This window comes from Zootermopsis nevadensis, unplaced genomic scaffold (assembly GCF_977971745.1).
Source record: "Zootermopsis nevadensis isolate Lab colony 2312 unplaced genomic scaffold, Znev_1.0 Znev_ptg000021l, whole genome shotgun sequence".
NCBI lineage: Eukaryota > Metazoa > Arthropoda > Insecta > Blattodea > Termopsidae > Zootermopsis > Zootermopsis nevadensis.
In genome coordinates, this window is record NW_028259153.1 from 591,914 (window position 1) to 603,827 (window position 11,914).

The 11,914-nt window shown below is 36.3% G+C and overlaps 1 protein-coding gene across 2 annotated transcripts in view; it reads right to left on the reverse strand.

Moving 5' to 3' along the window:
* Positions 1 to 10,349, reverse strand: part of LOC147873084 (neuropeptide F-like) — a 102,634-nt gene extending 92,285 nt beyond the window's left edge. For both annotated transcript variants that reach the window (XM_087352966.1, XM_087352965.1), the window contains exon 1: positions 9,499 to 10,349. The gene's annotated coding sequence lies outside the window, so the exon portion shown is untranslated. The remainder of the gene's footprint in view (positions 1 to 9,498) is intronic.
* Positions 10,350 to 11,914: the final 1,565 nt, after the last annotated feature.

An 11,914-nucleotide genomic window follows, 5' to 3' on the forward strand; every position in this document is an offset into this window, starting at 1 on the left:
AGGACCTCCGAAACGTCGGTAAACTTTTACCAGGGTACACGGCGCAACAACCCAGAAGACAGAGATCTTGTGATGAATTTAGTCGCCAACACAGACACTCTGGTTCGCCAAGATCCATTTTAATATCATTCTTCCAATCTGTGTCCCTGATTTCTCAAGTGGTTTCCACTAGTCGATATTATTAACATTAAATATTACATGAATATTCTTTTCAAAAGCTGTTTTGTGTCTCCTCCGACAGTTAATTTTTTCGCGAACTAAAAATTGATAGAACAGCAAAATTTGTTTTCGTACGTATTGGAAAGTAATCAACAATTTTTTGTATTGCGTATTATGTTTTTTTTTTTAAAATATATCGTGAACTGTTGATTAAAAAAATATTCGTAAGAAGTTGTTTTTTATCTTATTTAACTATTTATATTAAATGATGCTGGTAATATCGATCAGCAATTGAAAAATTCCTGTATAGGGCAGACTCAAAGAGAAAATGTCTGTGCTAGATTCCATCAGAATCAGTCCACCTTTCTAATTATGCGGAAATACGGACAGAGAGACAGTCTAATTTCGTTCATATCCTGCAAAATACACATTGATATAAGGAGCAGAGAGAATTGTCTCATGACAATGAGGAACGGGATTTTCTGTGCAAACTTTTATTTCGATTAAAATTAAATTATTTGGTTATTCCGTCAAATCACAATGTATTTAAAATAAGAATAATTAAAATAATTAAAATATCATTCTTTGTTCCATATCGAATAATCGATTTACAATTGTAACAGTTACAACATGTTTCGGTTTTATACAATTTTACACCTGATGATGGTTTAATAAAACCGAAACATGTTCTAACTGTTCCAATTGTAAATCGATTATTCGATATGGAACACAGAATGATATTTTAATTATTTTAATTATTCTTATTTTAAATACATTGTGATTTGACGGAATAACCAAATAATTTAATTTTAATTTAATAAATCACAATATGACGTAACTACACTATTTTATTTTGATGTAAATACTCTCTCACCTCCTTACTAATAACACGGCACTTCATTAAAAACGTGCTGTTAACAATAAGTCTTACGGGATCCTAGAAAAGGCATTACATTTAAGAATGTTTTCTCTTATTGTATCAGTCTTACCGCCCGGATCCAACTCAGATGCTAAAATTACTGAAAGAGACACAAATATAGAAATCATCAACGTAAATTATATTGAGAATTACAGAAATGAAGCTGATGAAATTTTATGAAATCATAATGAAATAGATTAATATAATATTATAAAATAGCACGAAGGTGTCTCATAATTAGAAAGGTGGACTGCTTCTGTAATGTAAACATGGGTTTGTCTTAAATCCTGCATTGGTCTGATTTCATTCTTGAATGTGGTAACAAACCCGAGATACATGACGTAATAAATCTGAATTTTGAATAGCTTTAAAAAAAATCATTATATTTTGTAGTACGCGTTGATCCAAAATATGTAGTAGAATTCTCTCCAAACAGCAATATGGCAAATATCCCTTCAAATTACCTTTATGCGCGTGAATCTGGCGGTTCTATAGTGACGTCACTCTCATCCTGAAGAATAATTATTATACATTGTGGCTGTTTACGTACACAACGCGTTGTTATCAGGAAGCAGAGATAATTCGTGGAGTAGTCTCTAAATCTGAAGACACTACACTTTTTGCAGGATTTGGTGATGATGAGTGACACTGATTTTTCCATGAGGTGCATTGACCCACAGTTAACCTAACCTAACCTAACCTGACCTAGCCTAGCCTAGCCTAACCTAACCTAACCTAACCTATCCTATCCTAACCTAACCTGACCTGACCTAACCTAACCTAACCTAACCTAACATAACTGTTGAACGTTTGATTACATTCACATTATCTTAACCTAAAATTTTAGATCTATAAAAATATTTCTAGGGCATATTTACTAGATTGTTGCTATCCTATTTGAGTACGTATTTTCACGACCCGGGTAGCTCAGTCGGTATAGTGACTATCTATGGGTTCGACAACCAGAGTACCATCCTCGACAGAGTGTCTGTGTGGCGACTAACTTTATCACAAGATCTCTGTCTTCTGGGTTGTTGAGCCGTGTACTCTGATAGAAGTTTACCGACGTTTCGGAGGTCCTTGCTGCTGCAGACATGCAACTTAAACTTTCCGGATTCTGGACAAGATCAGGACCGGACAAGGCAACTCGTCTCAACTACGAGGTGCGAGTTATTTCTCCACACGATTTCACAAGCATCAATAACATTAATACTAATAAACGTATAAATTTCGCAAATAAAATTAAATTACGCGTGAGGTCAATACAACAGACAACATAAGGCACATCGCAGGTAACATTTCTACAGCTTACCACATCATTAATTGAACAACTTAAATGAGATCACATAACCGGACTAGAGCAGACGATTTTAAGCACGGAAATATAAATATATATTCTGTCAGTATAGTGACTGGCTACGGGTGGACGGCCCGAGGTTCGATCCCGGACGGAGGCAGAGGATTTTTTTTTTCTAGCCTCCGCGTCCAGACCGGCTCTGAGGCCCACCCAGACTCATATCCAAATATAAATATAGCACTAATCAGGCTTGTATTTTAGAATAAATATGGCCTGATGATGAGATCAGGCGATATATTTTAAGAAACGTTTCGCAGAAGGAAATAATTCATAAAATGTCGAATTTTATTTTATATTATTTTATTTTATTTTATTTTATTTATTTTATTTATTTTATTTATTTTATTTATTTTGTTTATTTTATTTATTTTAATTATTTATTTTATTTTATTTATTTTATTTTATTTATGTTATTTATTTTATTTATTTTATTTTATTTATTTTATTCATTTTAATTATTTTATTTATTTTATTTATTTTATTTTATTTTATTTTACAGGGCATCGACCCTAATGAATAAATATCCTCGTCGCTTGAATCCGCGTGTGACGGCCAACACGGAATCAATGCAAATGCCTTATGCCACTCTTACATTGAGAGTCGTATAGGCCTGCTAGTGTTTGCAGGGCTCGTCCGTGCACAATCTCGGCGTAATTCGTTCTCATCACACGTGCAAGATAAACAAATAAGGGATGCCACCTGTCCGCCTGTTACTGTTGACTAAAACCCTCGAGACGACCGCCAATCATTAGGCCCGAACAATCTAATTATCAGACTCGACTACAAGAAGAAAGAGCCATCATGCAACAGATGTCGTTTCATCATAAGCGCACCAAAGGTTAACAATTATCGGCTCCGTGTTTATGAAACCTGTCACAAAATTACGAACACGGCGGGATATTGTAATCTGGTATCTGTGTTGCGAAATGAACATCAGTCAGCAATGAAAGATGCAATTCAAATCAATTATCGTGGACCTAGATCATTAAATGTCATTGCATAAAAAATTTAAAAAAAATATACAAGTTTTGCATTTTTTAAAAAAATATTTCAAAGTTTTATTCGACGTCAGAAGACATAATCACATTTTCAAGACTTCTTTCGTGGATTTCGCTAAGTTATTTATAAATAATTGCTTTGTTTTTCTCCCACAAATTTCCCGAAATGAGCGCACCTGTAGGAGTTGTGATCCAAAACACTGAACGACATTTTACACCAGTCGCCTGCACTCAAAATAAATTGAACAGAATTTTCATTGACGTCGGAATAATATAACCCTAGGTTTCCTGAAGTTCAAATTAAATTTTAATATTTTTTCTCAAAAACGTCTAATCGTACGTTAAATTACACAGTACATAAAATATAGATTACTATTACTACTAATATTAATAACAATTCAGTTCATTTATTAAAGTGTTTGTCAACGGCGAGGAGCCAATGAGAAGCAGACGCTGATAATACATACACACAAAAACAAACAGACTGAACTAAATACAGGATGAGTCAGAAGTGTGTTTACAAACTTTGTGTGCGTGTTTCTGGATCAAAAATTAGAAAAAATGTTCCTATGAACATGGGATCGCAAATGTTACTTTTCCAAAATAATGACCAAAAATAATTTTCAATGAACTGACTTTATGTCAAAGTGAATCCAGCTTCCAGCAAAGATTTTCAATTTGGGCAGGAATTGTTTCCGACGTGCTTATTGGTCCACACATGCTTCGATCGCGTCTAAGAGGACCTTCATATCAGCGATGCTTAAGAAGACACTTGCCACGCCTCCCTGAAGATGTCCCACTGAATACAAGAAGACAAATGTGGTTTATGCCACCGAGGTCACCGGACCTGACTCCGTTGGACTTTTATCTGTGGGGTCACTTGAAGTCCGTCGTTTATGCAACGCCCATGAACAATGAAGACGACCAATGGGAACGCGTGCAGATGATTCGAGGAAACTCTGGAGTGTACGAACGAATTCGTGAGTCGTGTGTACGTCGTGCTCGTGCGTGTGTGGAGAACGGAGGAACAACCTTTGAGCATCTGTTATAAACAAACATCCCTGTCCTTATACTTGGCAATAAAGGCAGACATTGAAAATTATTTTTGGCTATTATTTCGAAAAAGAAACATTTGCGACCCCATGTTCATAGGAACATTTTTTCTCATTTTTGATCCTGGAACACGCACGCAAAGTTTGTAATCATACTTCTGACTCACCCTGTATAAATGAATATATATGTATAACAGGTCAATCAAACATTTCCCGTATTGAGTATAATAGCCAATTACAGGCAAACACAAAAGTAAAAGCAATTTGTGATACAAGAATAAAAATAACTGAGAAAACAGAGTACAAGCAAATGGGCTAAATAACACGCACAAGCGAAATACACTCGTCGTTAAAGACGTCGATGCTCTGACAGCAGAAACGAACCTAGATGAGGGACTGGCCTTGAAGCCACGACGAACGGAAAAAGTGCATTAGTCTCTAATGTATCTGGAGGAAAAGCGAAAACTGAATCCATATCCGATGGACAGCAAATTTTGCCTTTAAAAGTATTAATGAGATAGAGAGTATTAAGATGGCTCCTCCTTAGGTGAAGTGAAAGGATATTTAACCTGACTAAAACGTCTTCATATTTATAGTCACTTAGGCCGTTAAAGAATCTGGTGTGACACGAAGTTACAAATTTCCTTTGAATTCTTTCAGTGTAAGTAATGAAGTTCCAAGCAACAGATTCATACTCAAATTTAGACCGAACAGGGCATTTATACAAAACCAATAGGCTATCAAAATTAGAAAAGTAAGACGTAATATATCGAATCAAACTTAGCATTCTTAGGGCTTGTGAACATAAGTAATCAATATGCTGGTTAAAATTAAAAATAAATATAATATAATATAATAATAATAATAATTCAATTCATGTATTAGTTGCATGACAACAGCCAAACAAGGCCAATTACAGCCAGGCACAAAAATATAATGACCCCTCTGGTCTGTTTCGTAGGTCATTTGGTAGATGGATTTTTATTGGTGTATTAATTGGTATGAAAATGACCTTGATTTCTTTTCGGATCTCGAACTATACGTGTGTATGTCAAAGAACTATGATTTATTGGTGATTAATACATGCACCGAGTTGCTAACATCAGATTTCGTAGGCCCTAGCAAAAGTGGCCGCTGGTTAACACGGCCCTGGGATGATGAACCAACAAGTGGTTATTGTAGACACCACCAGACGTGCGAAGCGATCACAATTTTTGTTCCAAAAAAACCCCGGACCACGTTCGCATTATCGTAAAAACCCTTAGTAATGCTGGAGACGATGATAATCGTGAGACATCAGACCTTGAAGACCCTGAAAGATGAAACGTGAATCGTGGTTTTTGTCAGTCAACCCTGTGACAATTCCTCGTGTATTTCATCATGCTGTTGCCCCATTTGACGATGCGTAAAAACCCATCACAGAATTTAATTTATCGTGTTCTAGATTGTTTTGTTTATACGACATTTTTCTACACTCTGCGAACACAGGTTACCCAAAAATGTGTACACACGATGTTAACTCTTGTGTGTATATCCTGTACTTACTGATTCAACAGTGAGAGAAACACGAAATTAGACCATTAAATTACAAAGGAAATAATTAAAATCGCAGACAGGAAGTGATTTACAATTAAGCAGTCAGAAATGTTTTAAAATAAAAATATAATTTCCCTTTCGTAATACTTAATTACCTGTATTGAAATGATATAATTAATACGAAGAAATCATTAACTTCAAGAAGAAGACATTGATTCTCTATACTGACTTTATATTGAAGAAAATGTAATGAATGTATTCGACGTAATCAGAGACGCAGGAGTAGAAAGAGTTGTCCAATGAGAACCCGGCATTGAGTGTTTTTGACGTGAAAACGTCTTTAAAATCGATGCCCAAATGAGCGGCAGTTTCTGTCGAAGTAATTTCAAACTTCAATAACTACGCTAAAAATAGACATTGCGCCGCGATCTTAGTCTCGTTTTAAAGAGGAAGGATGACAGTTTGTGCCAGTACCGCTCCGACATTCGTGGCGGCCGGACGTCGCGAACTGCGCACGCGCAAAGTGAACCCAAGATTTTCGACTTTCCGGATTCGACACGTGTCCATAAACGGGACCATATCTCAGAGACTAATTATCCGATCCGAGTGAACCAAGTGTTGTTTTGAAGAGGAGTGTATATGCTACAACTCATCCTGGCCTCCAAGTGTGTATCTCAAAAACTCAAAAAGATACGAGGCTGTAAATTTGAAAAAATTTGAAAATTTCCCGATTTTCTTAAAATGTCGCGATATATGAGGGCAAAGTATAACCAGAATTACAAAAATCGGGTACGAATGCGTAGAGCACAAAATTCCAAAGAGAATGGCACCGAAAACGCCGGGCCCGGACCCAAAACCAACGCGCAGTACTGCCGCGAATATAGGCAACCCAAGCGCGCTCGGACAACCCTGGGTCAATTATGGATGTGTACCAATTAAGAAATAACGAATTAAACGATTCAAAACAAAATTTTTGTTTAATTTCAATATAGTATCACGAAAATAACTGCGGCAGTGTCCGACACTGCCTATCAATTTTTTTTTTTGAGGAAAATTAAACGTGGGTGTTGTTTTGTAAATTAAGGTGGAAACTTATCGCTAGGTTACGTTCAGGTGTTCGATTAAAATCATATAAATCTGAGAAATGTTTATTAGTCTACAGTGGAGTCTACGCCGTTATCAGTTTCAATATTTCCGGGGTGCTCCGCGTACAGAACGCTGACTTCAATCTTGCTTCAATGCCCGCGTTTTATTCGTCGTGGTTGCATTTTGTGACATGTCGGGGCTTCAATGAAACTGCAGTTCAAAACAGCCCCGAAAAACAATTTCTAGGCTTATTATGTGACCAAGGTCGTCATGAAAAATTCCTGTGTTTACTTAAAAGTAACATAATTTATATCATAATGATGGAACTAAAAGAGGTTAGTAGAGAATGGGTTGAGAAACGCGACATTTTCTATAATCCCAATAAATATTAGTCACAGATTAAGCCCGGGGAATGCGTTGTTCAAAGAGATCTTTTGCGATAATGAACACGTGGTCCCAAATCTAAATCTGGGTACGTGATTTAAGAATATTGAGCCTTGAGAATGGTTCAAGACTTTTGAGTGAACGTCACGATCGTGTCTAATTTATTAAATTACCTATAAAAATACAAGTCTTTGCTTAAATAAAAATTTAAATCTGCGATCTTTTAATGATATTACCTGACAAAGAAAATTAACTGTTCTTGAGAATTCAGCTGTTTTTTTTTTTCTTAATCTAACACATGACTCATATATAAATTATATATTTCTTTAGTGGGCGCCAATATATATAAGCAATTTTGCACGACAAATGTTCAGCGTCCCATATATATATATCTGAAAAAAAAAAATCTCTCTTAAGTCAACGCCCATATTTGTTAAATGTTTACCCTTGACCTCTGTTGATTGTTTAGTGAAACAGTTTAAAGGAAAATGAAAACTTTTTAACTCAAAAGCATGGATTGTATTATGTTAATTTTATCCTGGAAATAAATAAGGTTTTCCCTTTTTATATATTCCGATAAAACTGTGGCTACTCTTATAATCTTCGTCAAACGATTAACCTTTGCTTTTGTGATATCTCATAATTCCGGGACAATAAACTTTCAGACAAGAACAATTTTCGTAACAGAATGTCGTTTTATCATCTTTCATTCAACATCAAAGAAAATGATTTGCAATTATTTTTCAGTGTATATAAAGAAATATTCACTAAGAATCGAAGTCAGAAAGCGTTTTAGTAGTTCTGAAACTTTACCTGTAATCCCCTTGTAGAAACAAACAATATTTTTCGTGTCAATCTTTTACGACCAACAGCATGCAAGGTAAAGAATACAATTAGATGATAATGAAATTAAACATTTTTCTAATGATTCCTTTTTAATATTATATATCTCACGTTACTTGTGTAATTTATTCTGTGAGACCTACTGTTCCTGACAGCCAAATATTAAGCCATAAAACAGAGAATTCATACCACTGGGCGTCGGCCAGAAATACATAAATTTTCTAATTATAAATATATTTTACGACAAATCCTGATGATTAACCGTGGCCATCAATTAGACGTTTCAGTATTTTTCGCCCGTACATTCGATTACACGGTTTTAATTAGAGGCACTCGTTTGTCATGTTCGGACACAGACACGCGCGTCAGTTGGCTGCACTGACAATGACCTTATGGCATAAGAACGAAATATTCCATGAGTTTCCCCCAGACTTTAATTAGGTCTAAAGAACTGATAAGGGACACATAAGTCATTTAAAGTTGCAGTGTCTTGCAATAATATATCGTGTTTAATAATATACTTAAATTCAGGTACTATTGTTGATATGAAGTTTCGTAGTATCACGTTCAGACAACAGCGCCTTGCCGGAGAACAAATGAACTGTTACAAAAAAGTGACGACTGTGAATTTCACTCGCGTATCTTCTAGAATAAACCTAACCTACATAAATTTTACATGGAACTTCCCAACGGTAAATTTATGCTAACAAACTGCATTAATCATGGGCTATAAGTTATATTATCCGTATTTATTGCATTTGTTTTTCCTTTGGTAGAAGAAGTACGCCATTTGCAGTGTTTATATATCACACAGCCCATTTATTTAGATAATAAAGAGTAACTTGTAATTAAGAGTAATAACTACCAATTACGCATATTTCATCAAATGATTTGTCTTCTGAATATTTTCAGTCAATAGATGACAGTGTTCATACTACACTGTTATAATAACTGAGTGTTCTAGGACACAATTTGTAATCGAAGACCTGCGGGTAATAGTGGCATAACGCACAGGTTAAAAATCTGAAATAATGAAAAAGAAATAATTACCATGTTCTATTTTAATAAAAAAGGCTGGATGTATTAAATTATTGAATTGGCTGTCAGCAAACTCTGTTACTGTGGCTTTGTGCGCCAAGAAAACATAATTCTGTATCTTCTTACCTGTAACTCCTTTGACTGTCAACACCACAGGTTCCTTAGCCCACTCTTCCTCTTCCATCTGCGCTCTTTAGCAGCATGTACGGCATCGTTTATGTGTTTGAGTATCTATTAAACTATTCACCACTTCAGTCTTATTTTGCACGTACCTTGCACTCACCGCGAAATCTTGCGCATGCGCGTATATCGAATTCGACCTCGAAATGTAGGTTACGCCACTTGGGGACAGGCATTAAGTTTTATCCGAACTCAATTGGTTTGTGGTACATTTAATATGTAAAATTAGAATTAGTGGAGAAAGTTGAGAACCCCTGATCTAGGGGTAATAAAAACAATTCACTCAGCTGACAACATTAAAACAGCCCTGGTTGACGGACGACATGTTTAACCTACTTCAGAAACAGTCGACAGGAAAGTGTTTACATAAAGGACCTGGATCTACGTAGCCAATAATTAGCTGGAAATGTGTGTGAAGTTGTAGCAGTGATTAAACTTCGGAAACTATCCTCTGATAACCACGACAACAGCAAACAGATGCAATACAAATTTGCTCTGCAGTGATTCACATTTCGACAAACTTTCACTTACGATCAACAGACTGCGCCACCATACGACATCAAAACCACGTGAGACGAAATGAAAGCTCGGACATCAGGCGACTTCACCGCTACGCTTTTTGCTTGTGGTTGTTTATTTACCCGATGTTCACTTTACGTGAAATAAAAATAACTTCTAGAACATGCATCCTTTGCAGTCCACAACGACAAGAGAACGGACGCGGAGATATTGTTGAAGTCGTTACAGCATCGAAGAATTTTCAACTGGCTTCGTCCTAAGTACGAACTAGACGCCATTTGTAACAGGCTACTTATGCGGTTTTGTGACTCGGCTGCAGCACAGTCTGGCGAAAGTAAGGCGCGATTATTCCAACTCGACGCCAATTATTTAACCTTGACTAACGTAGAGCCGGGCGGAGTAATAGCGAAATACGAACCGTGAAGTGTTCGACGTCGTAAATTACGTCACAGCCAACTGGTTTTTTGTGTTTTGATTTATTGAAGTCGTAGTTCCGTGTAATTATTAAGAAATACAATAGCCGTATCACCATTATTTGGACACAGATGTATCCGCGAGATCAAATCAAATGATATTTTATTGAAGTTTTGCGTTATTTTTTAAACTTCTGGTATGTGCGTTTAAGTACGCGGCAATAAATCACTTCTCTCTGATTTAAAATATTGTTATTTATACTAGACTTTATATTTTAGAATAATTTTAAAATCGTGTTTTGAGTGTACCAATGAAGTGCCCGCGTTGAATGCTGGGAGCTTCCCACTGCTTCTTACGAAACAAGTCGAAGTTACTGCTAACAGAAATGTAATAATTTCTCTTTCTTGCCGAAACGTCAATTTTGTATTTTGATTGGTTATTCTTTTTATCAGCTTGTTTCCAGATGGACGCGCTAATTTTAATTCAAGTAAAATTTATCTTTATCTTATCACCTGATTTTGACTCCCAAGGTTAAATTAAGCGGTTGGTGTGGGTTGTAATAATTCGATAGTACAAGATACGTGAAGGAAACAATAATGGCGTGGGGGGTGTAACCTTTGATATTATGTCGTAACCGCGTATTTATTATGCGTTATTGCACGTTGTACACAAAATGTTTGTCTGTTTATCCGTATTTTTTATAACTCAACTCGAAAACCGCTGGAAAAATCATGACAAAACTTGGTATGGATTTTTTTATACCATTGAAGGCTGTCACACACTCAAGGTTTCTAATTCAGTGCAATCGATAATAGCAACATGGCCGACGCACGAACTTTTGAAGTTGATACGAGAGCAGTGCCACTTAATGTAAGGTCACACGTTGATGTACGGTGATACATATTTTATAAATTTTTATTTCCTTATAGCATGTGTTTGTAAAATGTAAAACAACGACATCGCAAATGCATAGAAAAATTAAGTCGAAGAGGATTCGATCTTATGACCACATGCTGCCAAGCCCAGTGCAGTGACAATGAAATTCTATAAATTCTTTGAGGGGGGTAGGGATAGATGTAATCAAATGTCTTTTCACGCCAGTCAGAAGTTAGAATTAGGTATATTTTGTTACGTATATGTTGTGCGAGTAGTCGTGGCTCCTAAATGCGCGATGTGTAAGCCGTGAGAGGGGAGTTCAGTAGTAGTGGAGGTCACACAGCGTCAGCTGCGGTGATGCACCGAATTAAACACGGCTAGAGCTACAAACCAACTGAACCTTACACCCCTCCAGCACGGGCTTCGGACGGGTCCATCTCGCACGACCCAAAATCAGTCCTTTGCGCATGCGCCAACACTAATCGCTCGGCCAGTTTGTTGAACTCTACGATGATTCATCTGAAATGATGAATCTATCGACAGAAATACTTGC